This window comes from Mytilus galloprovincialis, chromosome 12, assembly GCF_965363235.1.
Source record: "Mytilus galloprovincialis chromosome 12, xbMytGall1.hap1.1, whole genome shotgun sequence".
In the NCBI taxonomy this organism is placed as follows: domain Eukaryota; kingdom Metazoa; phylum Mollusca; class Bivalvia; order Mytilida; family Mytilidae; genus Mytilus; species Mytilus galloprovincialis.
Window position 1 is genome coordinate 75,281,717 of NC_134849.1, and position 15,964 is coordinate 75,297,680.

A 15,964-nucleotide genomic window follows, 5' to 3' on the forward strand; every position below is an offset into this window, starting at 1 on the left:
ACAATTAGTATGAATATTCATGAGTTTTATGAAGCAACGCGAGATACGAGATCACGTCATTGGCGCAATTATCTGTTTCGGGTCTCACTAATTAGCGACAAGAAGCGTCAAAAAGCGTCAAGAAGCGACAAGAAGCGTCAACAAGCGACAAGAAGAATAATTTTAGCGATAAGAAGCTATTTAGCGACAAGAAAACATATATAATAAATTGATAATTTTTATTATTATATTGATAGATGAAGAAATTAAACATTTGTGAGGAAGGATTGTGTAGTTTTTATTATTATATCGATAGATGAAGAAATTAAACATTTGTGAGGAAGGGATTGTGTAGTTTTTATCATTATATCGATAGATGAAGAAATTAAACAGTATTAATACATGTATACCGTTTATATTGTCTATGACTCATCAATGGGATTTTCTGTCTTTGTTTTTTCCTGTTAAAACCTTGTTTTCTTCTATCCCGTGCAAAAACTTTGTTTTTTTTCAATAAATTATAAAAAATTTAGGTACGGCATGCCGTACCAACGAAATTTATTGGTACGGCAGTCGGCTGCTACGCCCCTGTAAATCCAAACTATAGAAAGGTTAATTTGTGAAAATACGGGGAATTTTTGTGACACTTTTTGTGCAATTTCGTAAGAAACCAATTCGTTTTAAAATGGTTGCCAAAAAAAACGCTTCTTGCAAAATAGAAAAATACAATTCTTTTGGAAAATAATGCGGGATATAATTTGTTGAAAATACACAGTACAAGCAGTCTTTGAAAATCAGGCAGAAAATGATTTTTGGAATGGAATTAACAAAGAAGAATAAAACAATTGTCCTTGAACTTGGTTATTTTGGCACATAATTTTTCCTATATGTTCCAAGTGTGTTAAACCAGTTTTGGAATATTATTGGACTGTACAGAAAATATGGTTCCGGAAGCTTGTAAAAATAGATTGCCGATACTGTAATCTTATAAATACAGTTTACATAGGACAGCAACATCGGCATGAGGAAAAAGTTAACAAAGGCCTGTCATTTTGGGATGTCAACACTCAATGCGCAAACACTTTCAGTAAATTTAGTGGAAAAAACATTGATCGAAGTGAACTTGTATGGAAAACGTCCATGGCAACCGGCCAAATGCTAAACTAGATAACTGAGAAAGTATTCATTGTTTGAACATTTTTTTAAAGGATAGGAGGAATATATTTCAGAAGAATAATGCGGTAAGATTAGATTTACATACTTTTTTGAACAAACGTAATCGGATTAAACCAGAAAAACATTCGTTGTTTACAAACATTAATTGTGACGTCACATATTCAAAATGGCAGCCCCCATGAAATATGTTGAGAAGAAGTAAAAGAAACGGGAAACCAAAAGATTTCTTCAGCCCAAAGGCACCAAAACAGGTAAAAAACAAAATAAATAAAACTGTGACCCCAACACAAACACCTACAAAAATAAAAGATACAGATATTGAACCCATACTTAAAGAATATGACATTTGCATTGGATGCGGTCAACATAAATGCTCATCTGAAACAGACTGGATAGAATGTGATGACTGTAGATGCTGGTGGCATTGTAACTGTGCTGGAATTAGTAATAGAGATTCAAATAAGTATACAACTTTCAGAATAAAATTTAAATGTGCATTTTGTGTCATCAAACAAAACCACATAATCCAAAGGGCTAAAAGAATAACAGAGAATCATTTAACTGTAAATATAGAATTAAACAAGGTACAAAAAGAAGAACCAAAGACAGAAGACATAAAGAAAACCAAGTCTGTTGAAAGTGACAAACAATCAGAAAAAGAAATAAAAAAAAAACTACAAAAAGGATTGAAAAAACAGATCCAAACCTTATCTTAGTTATAGACAATATAGAAAATCAAGAAATATTTTCAAGCAGTAAAGAAATAAGAAAAGAGCTCTGTACCCTAGAAAAGAGAGCAGAAAAGGTCAAACTAGCTCACAAATTACCACTTGGTGGAATAGCCTTACACTTTGAAAAGAAAGAGGATTTGACAGAATTTAAAACCTATAATACAGAAAAAATATTTGGGAAAGAAAGTAATATACATCTTCCAGGGTCTATAAGACCACACAGAGAATCAATTGGATTCATTCGTGATATACCTATACACAAAAATATCCAAGATATTAAAAGCCAAATCGAAAAACAAACAACAGCACAAATAACAAAGGTAACCAGAATTAGATATTGGGATACTAAAAAACCTATGCCAATTGTAAAGATAGAATTTGACACTCCACAAGACTTAAGACAAACCTTAAACCAAGAACTTCATAATTTATCATATGGGAACAACACTATTTTTGTGGAGAAAAGAAGAAACTATAGATTTATTCGCTGTTTTAAGTGTCAACATCTTGGTCACTCTTCTAATCAATGTAAATCTGATAGCTGTTGTAACAACTGTGGCTCTGAAAGTTGCAAGGAACAGTACTGTACTAAACCATCCCAATGTTGTAACTGTGGAGGGTCTCACAAATCATCATCATCAAAATGTCCAGAATTCATTAGATTTGTCAATCAAAGAAAATTTATAAACACCATTTAAGCAGAAACATACCATAATATATTTAATCACCATGAGACTGTTATTTATCAATGCACAATCATTTAAAACTGCAGTGGAATTAAAAGATATTGTAAGAAATTATGATATAGATATTTTATGCATCAATGAAACATTTGAATCAAAACAAAATCCATTGAAATTTGAAAACTAGCAAATTTTTAGTTCACCACGACCAGATAAATCAAGAGGAGAATCGGCAATATGCATCAAGCCAAATTTGGAATTTGTGGCAGAAAGAAGACAACAATATGAAAAATATGATTTCGAAATGGTCTGTCTGGAAATAAAAGACCAACAAAATAAGAAGATAAACTTATGGGTGCCATATATTACCCCAGAAAATACAGAACATATGAAGAAATTATGTTTAGAAATTAATACACAGAAGCTGGAAAATTTGGTAATTCTAGGAGATCTCAATGCAAAATCATTTGAATGGAACAACAAAACAGAAAACAAACATGGAGAACTTTTGGAACAATGCATGACAAAAACAAGTTTAATTTGTGTAAATGATGGACAAGCAACACGTAGAAATTGGGACAGTATTATAGACCTAGCCCTAATATCACAGAGCATTTATAATATTGTGGAAGAGTGTACAACACTAACACATGAAAAGGTTACATCAGACCACATTTGTATAATGTTAGATTTGAATGTGGGAAGTAAAAAGGGAAATTCAATGACAAGCAATAATGATGAAGAAAATTGGAATATAAGGAAATGCAATTGGGAAGAGTGGAAGGAAACCACAGAAGAATATTTCAAAGATATGCTTTTGAAAGATGATGACTCTTTGGAAGTATGGTATGAATGTTTTGAAAGTTGTATGACAGCATGTATGGAACAGGTAATACCGAAATATAAATATCATCAAAATAGACCAAAAGTTAAACATCCTGTATGGTGGAATGAAGATGTAAAGTTAGCAAAAAAAGAGTTAAACAAGGCACAGAGACATTTTAAAGAACGAAGTATCCCTCAAAATTTTAATAAAATAATAGATGCGGAAAAGAACTTAGAAGTAATCAAAGATAAAGCCCAAAATGAATGGTCAACAACACTATGTGACGTGATAGGATCAGGAAAAACACCAAAGGAAAGATGGGGAGCTTTCAAAAAATTAACCAAGAAAACCTCAGACAACAAGGTACTTCCTTTCATAAAATATGATGGCAATGTAATTTTCGATGAGAAAGAAAAGTCAAAGGAATTGGAAAAAGTATTTTTTGGAGGAAAACACCTAGACCCAAGAAAATTTGACAACAAGTTTTATGAGGAAACAACTAAAGAATACATCAACATAACATTAGATAGTGATAACCAAGAAATGGATGATGACAAATATAACCAAAGTATTACCATGGATGAATTGGAGGGATCCATCTTCAGATTGAAGAAAGAAACTGCACCAGGACCAGATGGATTTTTTCCAGAGCTGTTTATTAATGCTGGAAAAGAATTTTTAGACAAATTATTAGAAATTATGAACAGATCATGGGAAGAAGGAATACTTCCACAAAATTGGAAAATGGCAAATGTAAATTTTTTGAAGAAAGCACACAAACTTAGTTACAATAACCCTTCAGCATACCGGCCAATTAGTTTAACCAGTGTAGTATCTGATGGAAAGAATATTTTTATACAGAATAGAAGAATATGTGGAAACCAACAACATCATTGATAATGAACAGGAAGGATTTAGACAATACAGATCAACAGTCAATGCTTTATTGTCACTCATCCAATCAATATATGGGGGATTCAACAAGAAAATGATTACGCTTGCTTTGTTCATTGATTTTGAAAAAGCCTATGACAGTATATGGCGAGAAGGACTATTAGTAAAACTTTATCAATATGGAATCAAAGGAAAAATCTGGAAATGGGTTCATTCTTTTTTAAATAACCGTGAAGCAGTAATCAACATCAACAACACAAAAGGAGAACTATTTAAAACACATACAGGATTACCACAAGGTTCAGTCTTATCCCCTATTTTGTTCAACATCTTTATAGCAGATATTTTTCAAACCGTTCTGGCACAGAAATGTAAATTTGCAGATGATGCAACCATATGGCACACAGGTGAGGACATCAATATTCTACAACAAGATCTTCAAACAGATATTGACAAGGTGAATGAATGGAGCAACAAATGGAGGATGAAATTGAGTTTAGAAAAAACAGAATATTGTATTTTCAGTAAAAGTATACAAAATACTACATCCGTTCTACTTAAGCTTGGTAATGGAACTTTAAAACACAACAACAATCCTAAAATTCTTGGAGTTACACTTGACCAAAAACTGACTTTCAATACTCATATAGATAATGTACTGAAAACAGCAAAAAGATCATTAGGAATAATTAGAGAAGTTAAGGGTATTGCTAATATTCCAACAAAAAGACTAATAGAAATTTACCAAAGTCTTGTTTGTTCAACCATCACATATGCAAGCTGTGTTTGGCAGATTGGAAATTCAACAAACCTACACAAGTTGGATGAGGTTCAAAGACATGGCCTTGCCTTATGCATTAATATGCCTTCAACTTCCAGCCTTGAAGTTCTTCAGATAATTGGTGGAGTCTTACCTTTAGAACTGAGAAGAGAAGAAATAGCAATTAGAGAATTGGCAAAAATTACCTCATCTTTTACAACAGTCCCAATTAAGAAAAAGCTAGAAAACGTACTGGAAAACAGAATCTATTCCGGAAACTTACATCTCTCCAATTGGAAAAATGATACTACAGGCAGATGATATGAAGAAGGAAACATCAATTGAAGTAAATAATATTGAACAGCAATATGAATGTCGTGGCATGTGTGCAATTAGAAGGGCACCGGAGTACTGGACCACATTGGGAAGTTCCAAAACAAGAACCAGTGAACAAGCCATTGAAGGACAAAGACTTATAAAACAACAATTAGAAGAACTTCCTCCAAATACAACAGTGGCATTCACAGATGGCTCATGCATGGGAAATCCTGGGCCTTGTGGTGCAGGAGCCATTATATACAATAATGAAGAGGAGGAAACAATACAGTACCCTGTATCAAACAGAGGATCAATACTACTAGCAGAGCTAGTAGCCATTAAACTTGTGCTGGAAAAAATAGACAATTATAATTACCGCAATGTTAAACAACTTAACATATATATACTCTGACAGCCAATCCGCCATAGGCATTATAACCTTAAATTGGAAATCAGAAAACTATCACAAAACCATACAAGAAATCAAAAACAGGAAAATAAAATTGGAACAAAAGGGTTTTAGTATCAACATCATTTGGATACCGGGGCACTCTGATATACAGGGAAATGAACAGGCTGACCGTCTGGCAAAAGCAGCGGCAAAAGAGGCAGATAATAGGGAGGAAATGTCTTTCAATCACGACAAAACAAGACATCAAACAAGCGGCGAGAACATCAGTCATTAAAAAATGGAAGACACAATGGGAATCTAGTGAGGTTGGGAGAAGATTTTGTAATCATCACCCAGATGCATCAAAAAGAATCAAACTCGACTTCCCATCAAAAAAACACTTCAATATACTAAACAGTCTCAGATCAGGATACTCCAAACTAAAGGGGTATCAACATTTCATTAACAGACATGTAGAAGACAACAAATGTACTTGCGGAGAAATAGAATCTGTAGAACATTTTTTATTATCTTGTGACAATTACAGTTTGGATAGAGAAAAACTCCGCCAGTCAATATATTTCAAAACAGGAACACTTAATCTAGATCTAGAAGAATTACTTAACACAGAAGCCAGTGCAGACATACAATATGCAGTTTCCGAGTTTATAGACGATACTCGAAGATTTGATCATTTGTTTTTATAAATCAGTATCAACAGCGCCTACCTAAATTAAAGTGAAAGTACAAAGAGAAAATACAAACGTGATTAATGTATTCAAACGCGCAAGTGACCAAAGTACATATGAGAAAATCAGTGTCAAGATGACGCATACTAAAGACTAAAGACCGTTGGGTTGAAATAAAATTTTATCTCTCAGACCCTGTTACATATTTTTTCTTTCAATTCAGTATTTCAAAAATTATTTCTTGAAATTTACAATCACATAATTCATTAAATAAACCCAGTGGCCAACAATAAACGAATAATCGTTTAATTATTTTAATAATTGTCGAAGGTTTACTAAACCAGGAAAAGCGCTCCGAACGCCAAAACAAGATAAAAGAGACATGTTTGTTTGATATATTTCTTCTAATCTGAAACTACTATAACACTGAGACTACTATAACACAGAGATTGGTCACTCTCTGTACCAAACTCCGGACAGTGATCGTGTCCGTTCCGGAACTGTTTTCCTTTACTCCATCAAGCTTTAGAAATTCGTTCCAAATTTTGGAACGATTATCTACGCAATAAATTTCCTCAGAACCATTAGTTACCGGCTTGAAAAACTTCAATTTGATAATTTCTTCCCAAAATTTAAACAACTTTTCCTAGATTTAAAAAATGGGCATTACATTTACGTCCCACACAGGACCTTTATTATGTGTGCATTCTTATCTAAGTTATCTCCCCGAACCCTTTGGAAAGTAAACATGGAGGGAAACGGGAATCAGATATATAATTGAAATGTATGTTAGGCGCATAGTCCCTCCTAAGTTCAAAGGGAAAACAAGCCCAAATGCTGCAACATAAACTTGGACAGGTACAAATGATGATTTGAATGAATATGCGGTTGTCAACGGAGGAAGTTTGGTCTATACCAAATTATGCAAGCCTTTCCATGTTTCCTTTTCTCATTATGAACATAAAGGGACATCTTTTATCCATTTATAGTCGGATCCAGGGTGGCCCAGCCCCCCTTTTTTCCCCTGGAAAATGTTGGTTTATTATATAGGGAATCACTGAAGCATGACTGGAAACAACAACCCCCCCCCCTTTTTTGTAGGTCAGTCAGTGCCCCTTCCCATGTAATATAAGACTGTAGGTTTATATCATTTCTGTTCAAGGTTTAACATTGTTAGTAAAAAATACCAGATAAAAGTAAGGTTCTCTGGGAAAAGGATTTGCAAATAACATAAACATAAAAATGTGCCATTTTCATTCTTTTCACTTTTGTACTTTCACTATGACAAGACATTCTCAGTATGAAGTAAAGAGGTTGTCAGTTAGACTACAACCCTACATATATAAACTTTAAAGTTTGCATCATTGACATATAGTGAACACATTTTTGACTAATTAACAAATGACCATGTTAACTTGCCCTTCAATATGTTCACTAACTTGAGTAGCACATAATATATTGGCCATTTGATATTTATACAATGATTGGAACAGAAACTCTTAACACATTATGTGCTGTAATATACATGATGATTAAAATATGGAGTTCAGGTATGATTGCTAATGTGACTATCCACCAAAGTTCAAATGATATTGATTTAAGCAACTACATAAAATTGAGAATGGAAATGGGGAATGTGTCAAAGAGACAACAACCCGACCAAATAAAAAACAACAGCAGAAGGTCACATGTATAGGTTATTAGGTATAACCTGCATGTGCCACAGTCTGCAATGACTAAAACTTATTTAGTAATCTCAGTCATTTTGTCATGTCAAACCTTACAAAATGTGACATATTTTAACATGTGTTCCAGATTTTCTTACCTACAATAGCAATTATAATGTTTATTCAGTTTTATTTTATTTGTGAACAACCACACATCCAAGAGTTATTGCAGGCTTGATACCGCTTGAACTTTTTTTATGACATCATCAACTCAAGTATGAATATGGTCAGTCTTTCTTTTCATCAATCATGACAGAAGTGTAATGAAACAAGAAAATTCATGAAATCAGCATTTATGTACGTTGTATCTATAATAATTGTTTTCAAAAGTGAATTGTTAAAATAAGTTTGTTCCTTCCAAAATACAATGCTCTGTTGGCATGGTTGGGTGCCACTAGATACTACCCAGAGGTGGAACCCTGAACAATAATGGACACAACTTTCAAGCTTGATACAGCTCTCAATTTGGATTGTGATTATATATATATTTGACATAGCTTGATTTCTGGCACAGATTGAATGTGGACTAAGAACTTTAAATTTTAAAACTGGATATTTCCCTTATAATATGTACATGTAATATGGTATAATATTCAAAATATAAATACATGTTGAGATTCAGCATATCAAAGAATCAGAAGAATTGAACTTTTAATGAAAACTAATTTAAGTTTAGTTTTGGACCCTTAGGACTTCAATGTGGACTAATTTAATAATGGGGCTCAAAATCTAAATTCATGGTTAGATTCAGCATAACAAAAAAACCTTAATATTTATTTTTTTATAAAAATCAAACAAAAACTTTAATTTTGGACCGGTTGGACCATCTTGTACAGATTCCTTCTCTTATACTTTAGTTATTGTCTAAAAACTAAATGTCTCCCAATGATGACATCACCATACCATTACACAGCCACAAATTTCTAGCAGTTGTATAAAACAAATTGATCAATGCAGTTTAAATTTATGTTACTTCCGAGAGAGAAAACAAACCTGCCCCCCCCCCTATTAATAGATGAATGGTATATGTAGGTGTAATGGTCCTAATAATTATGAATTCTATTCTTGTTCAAACATTTTACCTAGACACCTATGAAATAATTCTTTGAAGTACTGAACCTTGTTGAATTAATTTTTATTGTATTTTTATTACTGCTGATCAAAACATTATCTTGACCCCTTCTCTCTTACATTATTGTACATATACTCTTTACTTTTACTGCACATTAACCAATTTCAATTATTTAATATACATGATTGGGGACTGGGTTTTAAGCTAACAGATACCTTGGTAGCTGTTACACCCAAATTATGTAAATCAATTGCTTATATTTCAAAAAATTTGAAAAGGAATCTGGTCCAATTGCCTGTTTGTCACTGCTAAATTATTGTCTCACTAGCAATTGAAATCTCATAATTTTTATTCAGTAAGGAAACACAAGAGTGTGCACGCTGAAATGTGTCGCCTTCTTTACTAATCATTGATATTATGTTGATAGTCCTAAATATAAAGCTTTATTTCAACTGTCACATAAACATAACATTAACCAAGAAAACTTAACATTGACCAATAAACCATGAAAATGAGCTCAAGGTCAGATGAACCATGCCAGGCAGACATGTACAGCTAAAAATTCTTCCATACAACAAATATAGTTGACCTATTGCTTATAGTTTAAAAAAAACAGACCAAAACACAAAACTTTAACACTGAGCAATGAACTGTGAAAATGAGGTCAAGATCAAATAAAACCTGCACAACTGACATATAGATCATAAAATATTTCCATACACCAAATATAGGCGACCTATAGCATATAGTATTAGAAAAAAAACCAAAACTCAAAAACTTAACTTTGACCACTGAACCATGAAAATGAGGTCAAGGTCAGATGACAACTGCCAGTTGGACATGTACACCTTACAGTGCTTCCATTCACCGAATATACTTGACTTATTGCTTATAGTATCTGAGATATGGACTTGACCACCAAAACTTAACCTTGTTCACTGATCCATGAAATGAGGTCAAGGCCAAGTGAAAACTGTCTGACGGGCATGAGGACCTTGCAAGCTACGCACATACCAAATATAGTTATCCTTTTACTTATGATAAGAGAGAATTTTACATTACAAAAAATCTTAACTTTTTTTTCAAGTAGTCACTGAACCATGAAAATGAGGTCAAGGACATTGGACATGTGACTGACGGAAACTTTGTAACATGAAGCATCTATATACAAAGTATGAAGCATCCAGGTCTTCCACCTTCTAAAATACAAAGCTTTTAAGAAGTTAGCATACAAAGCCGCCGCCAGATCACTCTCCCTATGTCGAGCTTTCTGCAACAAAAGTTGCACGCTCGACAAAAAACTGAAAGCTACATGGAGCTTGAATATCTCATATGGTAATATATGCCATAATCATTTTAACATCAAATTCATGACAAAAATGAATGTCATTGTAGTAAAAGCAGTTGTAATACTGCATTTTTTTATGCATAAAATCTACTATTTAATCGAAAGTGTTTATAATGTATCCATTTTGAGATCGGGTTAACCCTGTTTGCACAATAATAATTCATTTGCGAGATGTTTTCTTTTTGTTGATAGCTGATCTTTATTTGTTGGGCTATAAATTTGAATATATTCACACTTTTTGATGAATGGCCAATTGAAATTTTTAAACTATTCTGTTTTGGAAAATTGTATTCAACTTTAGTCTTGTGTTTTGTGTTGTTGGGATGCTGTCCAATGAACCTATACCCCAAATCTCCTTGTATTCATATGTTTATATATTTGGAAAAAAAGTTAAATCAGATTTAACTGTATTATTTGGCTAAAACTGAGAGTGAGATAAAAATATTCTTTATATCTATTTTAATTATTAACAACAATACATGTATGTTCATGATTAATTTATGAAGACATACAATTTTTTGAAAACAACAATCAATAAAACGAAAATAAATATTTAAAAATTGCACACAAATTTTCATGCGCAGCTAGTATGCACTTCAATTCACTCATTGAAACTGAGAGTGCATTAGTCTTGTCTAAAAGTTATTTTTAAGTGTGAGTCTATTCCATTTATGTATACATGTAGAATCTCTGCAGGCTTTCAATGCTTCTCATGTAAATTGATAAACTTCCAATGATTAGGTTGACATAATTGTGATCTGAAAATATATAAACGTATTTTTTATAACTTTGTAACTTCTGGTAGGTAAGGGATGTATAGGGTATGCCATTGTTTGTCCATCCATCCTTTAATATCAAAGTAGTAGGGGCTAACTAAAAAAGGTATATTAATGCTAATTTAACAGTTATCCTAAATATTTCAAAATTTGTCCAAACTAGACTAAGGTACACCATATTCAGAAAAAAAGGGTTTTTTTACAACTAAAGAGTTACCATGGCAATAAACTTTGACCAAATTTGTAAAATTTCTTAATTTTCCTTGTTTTTTGTCAAATAAAATTATATTTTAGACTATATGTGCCCATCCAAGAAAAAAATTATATTTAGTGAGATTATGTTAATAGTTATAATAAAGGTTTTCTTAAATTATTTTGTTGTTTTGGAAACTGCATAAATTCTATATTTGTCTTCGTTTTCATGATGTAATTGTGACATTATCAGACAAAAAATATTATGTTTTTAATTCATGTTTCTTAAATTTATGCATTTCCAAACATAATGGGGCTTTTTAGTATAGTTTATATTCTTGGACAAAAAATAATCCTTTAATGCCCCTTATCCTTTGTTTTGAACAATTTCTCATGAAATTTTAACACAAAATTTAGATTGAGTTCCCTTTTAATTTTTTGGAGTCTCTTTCAAAAGTTGCAGGACCTATCAGATTTAGGGTGTTTTCACATCTCCTATTAAGCTTGAGTTTGCTTAGAGTAAATAATCTAGATCTGTATTAAGTCTCTTTCAGTTGTTTGGATGTAATAGTACCTGACCATTCCCCCTTTTTCTTGGTTTTATTTATTTCTACTTGTATCTATCTCATGATGAGTTAAGATTTTAAAAGACTTTTTCAACTGAATTTTATAGTTTGTTTTTATTTTGTACTCTTACACCACTGTCCCAGGTAAGGAGAGGGTTGGGCCCCAGCTAACATGTTTAACCCAATACATTATGTATGTCTGTGTCTGTCCCAATTCAGGAGCCTTTAATTCAGTGGTTGTTGTTTGATGTGTCACATATTTGTTTTTCGTTCATTATTTTGTACATACATGTATGATAAATTAGGCCAAATTTCTAGTTTAAATTGTTTCACATTTGTCATTTCAGTGTATTTTATAGCTCTCTGAGTGGTATGGGCTTTACTCATTGTTTAAGACTGTGCTATGACCTACTATAGGCTACAGTTGTTAACTTCTGTCATTTGGTCTCTTGTTGAAAGAGTTTTCTCATTGGCAATCATACAACTGTAGCGATTTTAGTTTGACAGTATAATTATTATTATGTAAGATATCTTTTTATTAATACATAAGGGTTAAATTACATTTCTATAGGGCAATGCCCGGTATTTTTATTTATTTGAACGGTATCTATATTACTTAAATTCACCGCCCAGTATCTTTAGAACCGCCCGGTACCCCATCTTTGGAACCGTCCGGAACCTCATCTTTGAAACTGTCAGGGTACCGCCCGGTAGCCAATCTTTAGAACCGTTGAGGTACCGCCCGGTATCCTTAGAACCGCCCAATACCCCATCTTTGGGACCGTCGGGGTACCGCCTGTAATTATGTATACAAGGGGATGCGAGAGAGGAGTAAGAGAACATATAGAGTGGAGATAGTAAGCTAGAAGACTTGAGAGTAATATTGTGTTAGTGAATTAGGATTATTGTTCAACTGTTTTATTATGTCAAACTGATATACTTTGTGTTGTGGTTTGTTTTCTTTGTGCCATTTGAACATGGATTTTACGTAATTTACGCTACCAAAATAACACATCGACAAACATGAATCCATACAAAAACGACAACGCTACACAACATACTCTTTTTTTATATTCACAGTTTATAGCAAAAACCATGTAGTTGTATCCACAATTTGATCATATAATTTATATCACCATAGGAACTATTAGTATTTAAAAAAAACAACGTTTGTGAGTATTTGTTTTAATATATAATTTGGTCCTGTATTTACTCAAATATATCTAGTAAAAACTAAATTTTGTAAACAAACCAATTTATAACTTTCATATATAGAAGACATACTTACGGTGCATCAGTTGATTTATATTGAAGCTACATGTACATGTACACTGTATGTGTTAATTTTCTCAAATTTTCATTCTGTTAGATTTCAAGTTTTAACAAAAACTGTTAAAATCTCCAAGAAAACTTAGAAATCAATAACTGTGTTCAAAGTTCTTCTGGTTGGGGGAGCTGAAAGAAATAAGAAATAATAAAATGAGTACAACTAAAAATAAATTGTTGAAATGCAAGGACCTGCATTATTTAACATATAAAAAGTTTGAAAAATAGGGGGAGGGAAGTATTATTGACAATAAAAAACTGAATGCAACCTTTTTTATAACTCTTTCACAGGCATCAATCTGTATCATCCTACTATACTAATTAAAGAAAGATATTGAGTGTTTAAGTGTCACCTATATTTGTAACTATAAAAAAGATTTGTCTACATTAATCAATTTCATAAAATATGGCTTCAAATCAAAATCAGTTTTCATGTTAACATTTTAAACATTGTTTTTGAGCATTAATTTTACTCATTATTTTCAAACATTTTTTTTTAGAACAATGTAAGTAGTCATTTTATTCCATGCAAAGCAGGATAATTAAAAAGTATTTATTTTATAAATTGATAAAGTAATTAATCCATGCAAATACAAATATTTAAAAAATAAACCAATACATGTACCTATTATAATCTTGTTGTTTTATTCATTCTGATTCAATCTTAACACTGTGCTGTTATCTTTTTGTCACCATCTGTAAGATTAAAATAAAAACATTAGAATTGATTACTGGCGTCTTAGAATTATAGTCAAAAGTGGTTTTTATTGCAGGAATAAAAGGTTTATTAAGAGTACATGTACATTGTATATATAAGGGCTAAGGCCAAATAAAATACTGTGTGTGTTTCCTATTACATCTTTGAAAATAAATGGTAGGTAGGTAGGGAATTTATTTAATTCAACATTTTTTTTTTACATTGAGTCTAAGGGAGAGATATTCTGACTTAAACAGTGCTTATTGAAAAATTACAAAAAAAACCTTTAAGGTAGGCAGCTATTTCCAAGCTTAAAACATATAGGGTTTAATAAAGAGGGAAATAGGAAACACACATATTTATTTATTTGGCCTTAATGTGGTTCTTAAAGGGTAAATAGAATACAGAATAATTGGACCAAAATTATAAAGATTTTACTTCAGGGGGGGGGGGGATTATTATTATGCTAATTATTACATTGCATAGACTATAAATTGACTGGATAATAATTCAATAAAATATAGTAATACCGAAATGGAAATGCTCCCATCCAGAATATTGTAAATTAATACATACATGACCATGGTGACATATATAATAAAAGCAAATTGCACAACAAATTTAGTATGTGTGTGTTACCCTATATTATTTTTTAATTATAAAAATTAATGATTGTTTTATTTTTTTTATCCATGAAATCTGAATTGAGTTTTGAGAAATTCAGAGATTGGTAAGTAAACAGAGTCTTAATATAATATAATATAAAGCCCTTACTGAAGTTCGTTTAAATACTGTATTTGAAGCCATGTGTCAATTTGGCATTATTTGTACGCCTTCCCCAGGAAATCCAAAATTTATCCCTATAGAGTCCAAATTTGTCTTTTGTAAAATATCTTTAATTCCACATGGAGCAGCTTCTCGGGTAAAATTTAGCCATGCACTCTCCCAACATTTTATTCTGTTCTTCAAACGAGTTTATTAGCTGATGATTGGGTGCCAGTTCATTAAAAGTATGTCCAATTTAATATCAAAAGCTATATAGCGTTCAGTGTTCTTTCAACTTCACAGACGAGAAGATCATATTTTATGTTTCTTCATTGACGAAGATTTTTTTTATATGGTAATAAACTAATATGCAACAAAGTCGATCGAGTTTTCATGCCAGAATTGAATTCTTCGACCTAACGATACAGAAATTTGCAAATTTTTCATTTTGTAAAATTATTTGGATTGAGTGCATTTTACTTACGGTTAGTGTTTTTATTCATATATACTGGTAAAGTTGATAACAAATATCCTCATTCATCAATGTTCAGCCATATTTGCTTCAGTAGCAACAAAAGGTCAATCCGGGTCAAACCGCTCGAAGAGCGCGTAACGAAAAAAGCCGAAGGCAGTGATTAGTTTGTCTCTGTACTGGCCAGTCAAATCGTATTTTCACGATGTCCACGAATGCGCGCGCATTCGGACTGATTAGACAAGAAGGACGACCAGCCATTGTTTACAAGCGTGGTGCAAAATAATAACATATGTGGCTTATTAAGGCGTTTTTTATATCAGTAAGTATAATAATAAGATTAAAAATGTTAATTATTGTTTGATTATGTTCACAATAGCCTTGTTTAGTGAATTTATAAGCGTAAATTTACAAATGAAACCTTGAAAATTTACCGCGTTTGACTTTTCAGTTCGTTAGACCGACTCGAGTTATTTTGTAAATAGGTTAAATTCAGGTGTTATAGTAGTCTCAGTTCAAATGCAGAAACATTTTAATATCATTTTGGTTCATGTTAATTTTCACTTGGGTGTACAG

General features: G+C 32.1%; 1 long non-coding RNA gene across 1 annotated transcript; it reads right to left on the reverse strand.

Annotated features, from left to right (window-relative positions):
• Positions 1–11,038: 11,038 nt before the first annotated feature.
• On the reverse strand, positions 11,039–15,550 carry LOC143054848 (uncharacterized). The gene is made up of 4 exons (XR_012971846.1): positions 15,401–15,550; positions 14,080–14,150; positions 13,417–13,583; positions 11,039–11,352 (listed from the first exon to the last, which is right to left on the reverse strand). It is a non-coding gene; the product is annotated as an uncharacterized LOC143054848 (long non-coding RNA).
• Between the last annotated feature and the right edge of the window lie 414 nt (positions 15,551–15,964).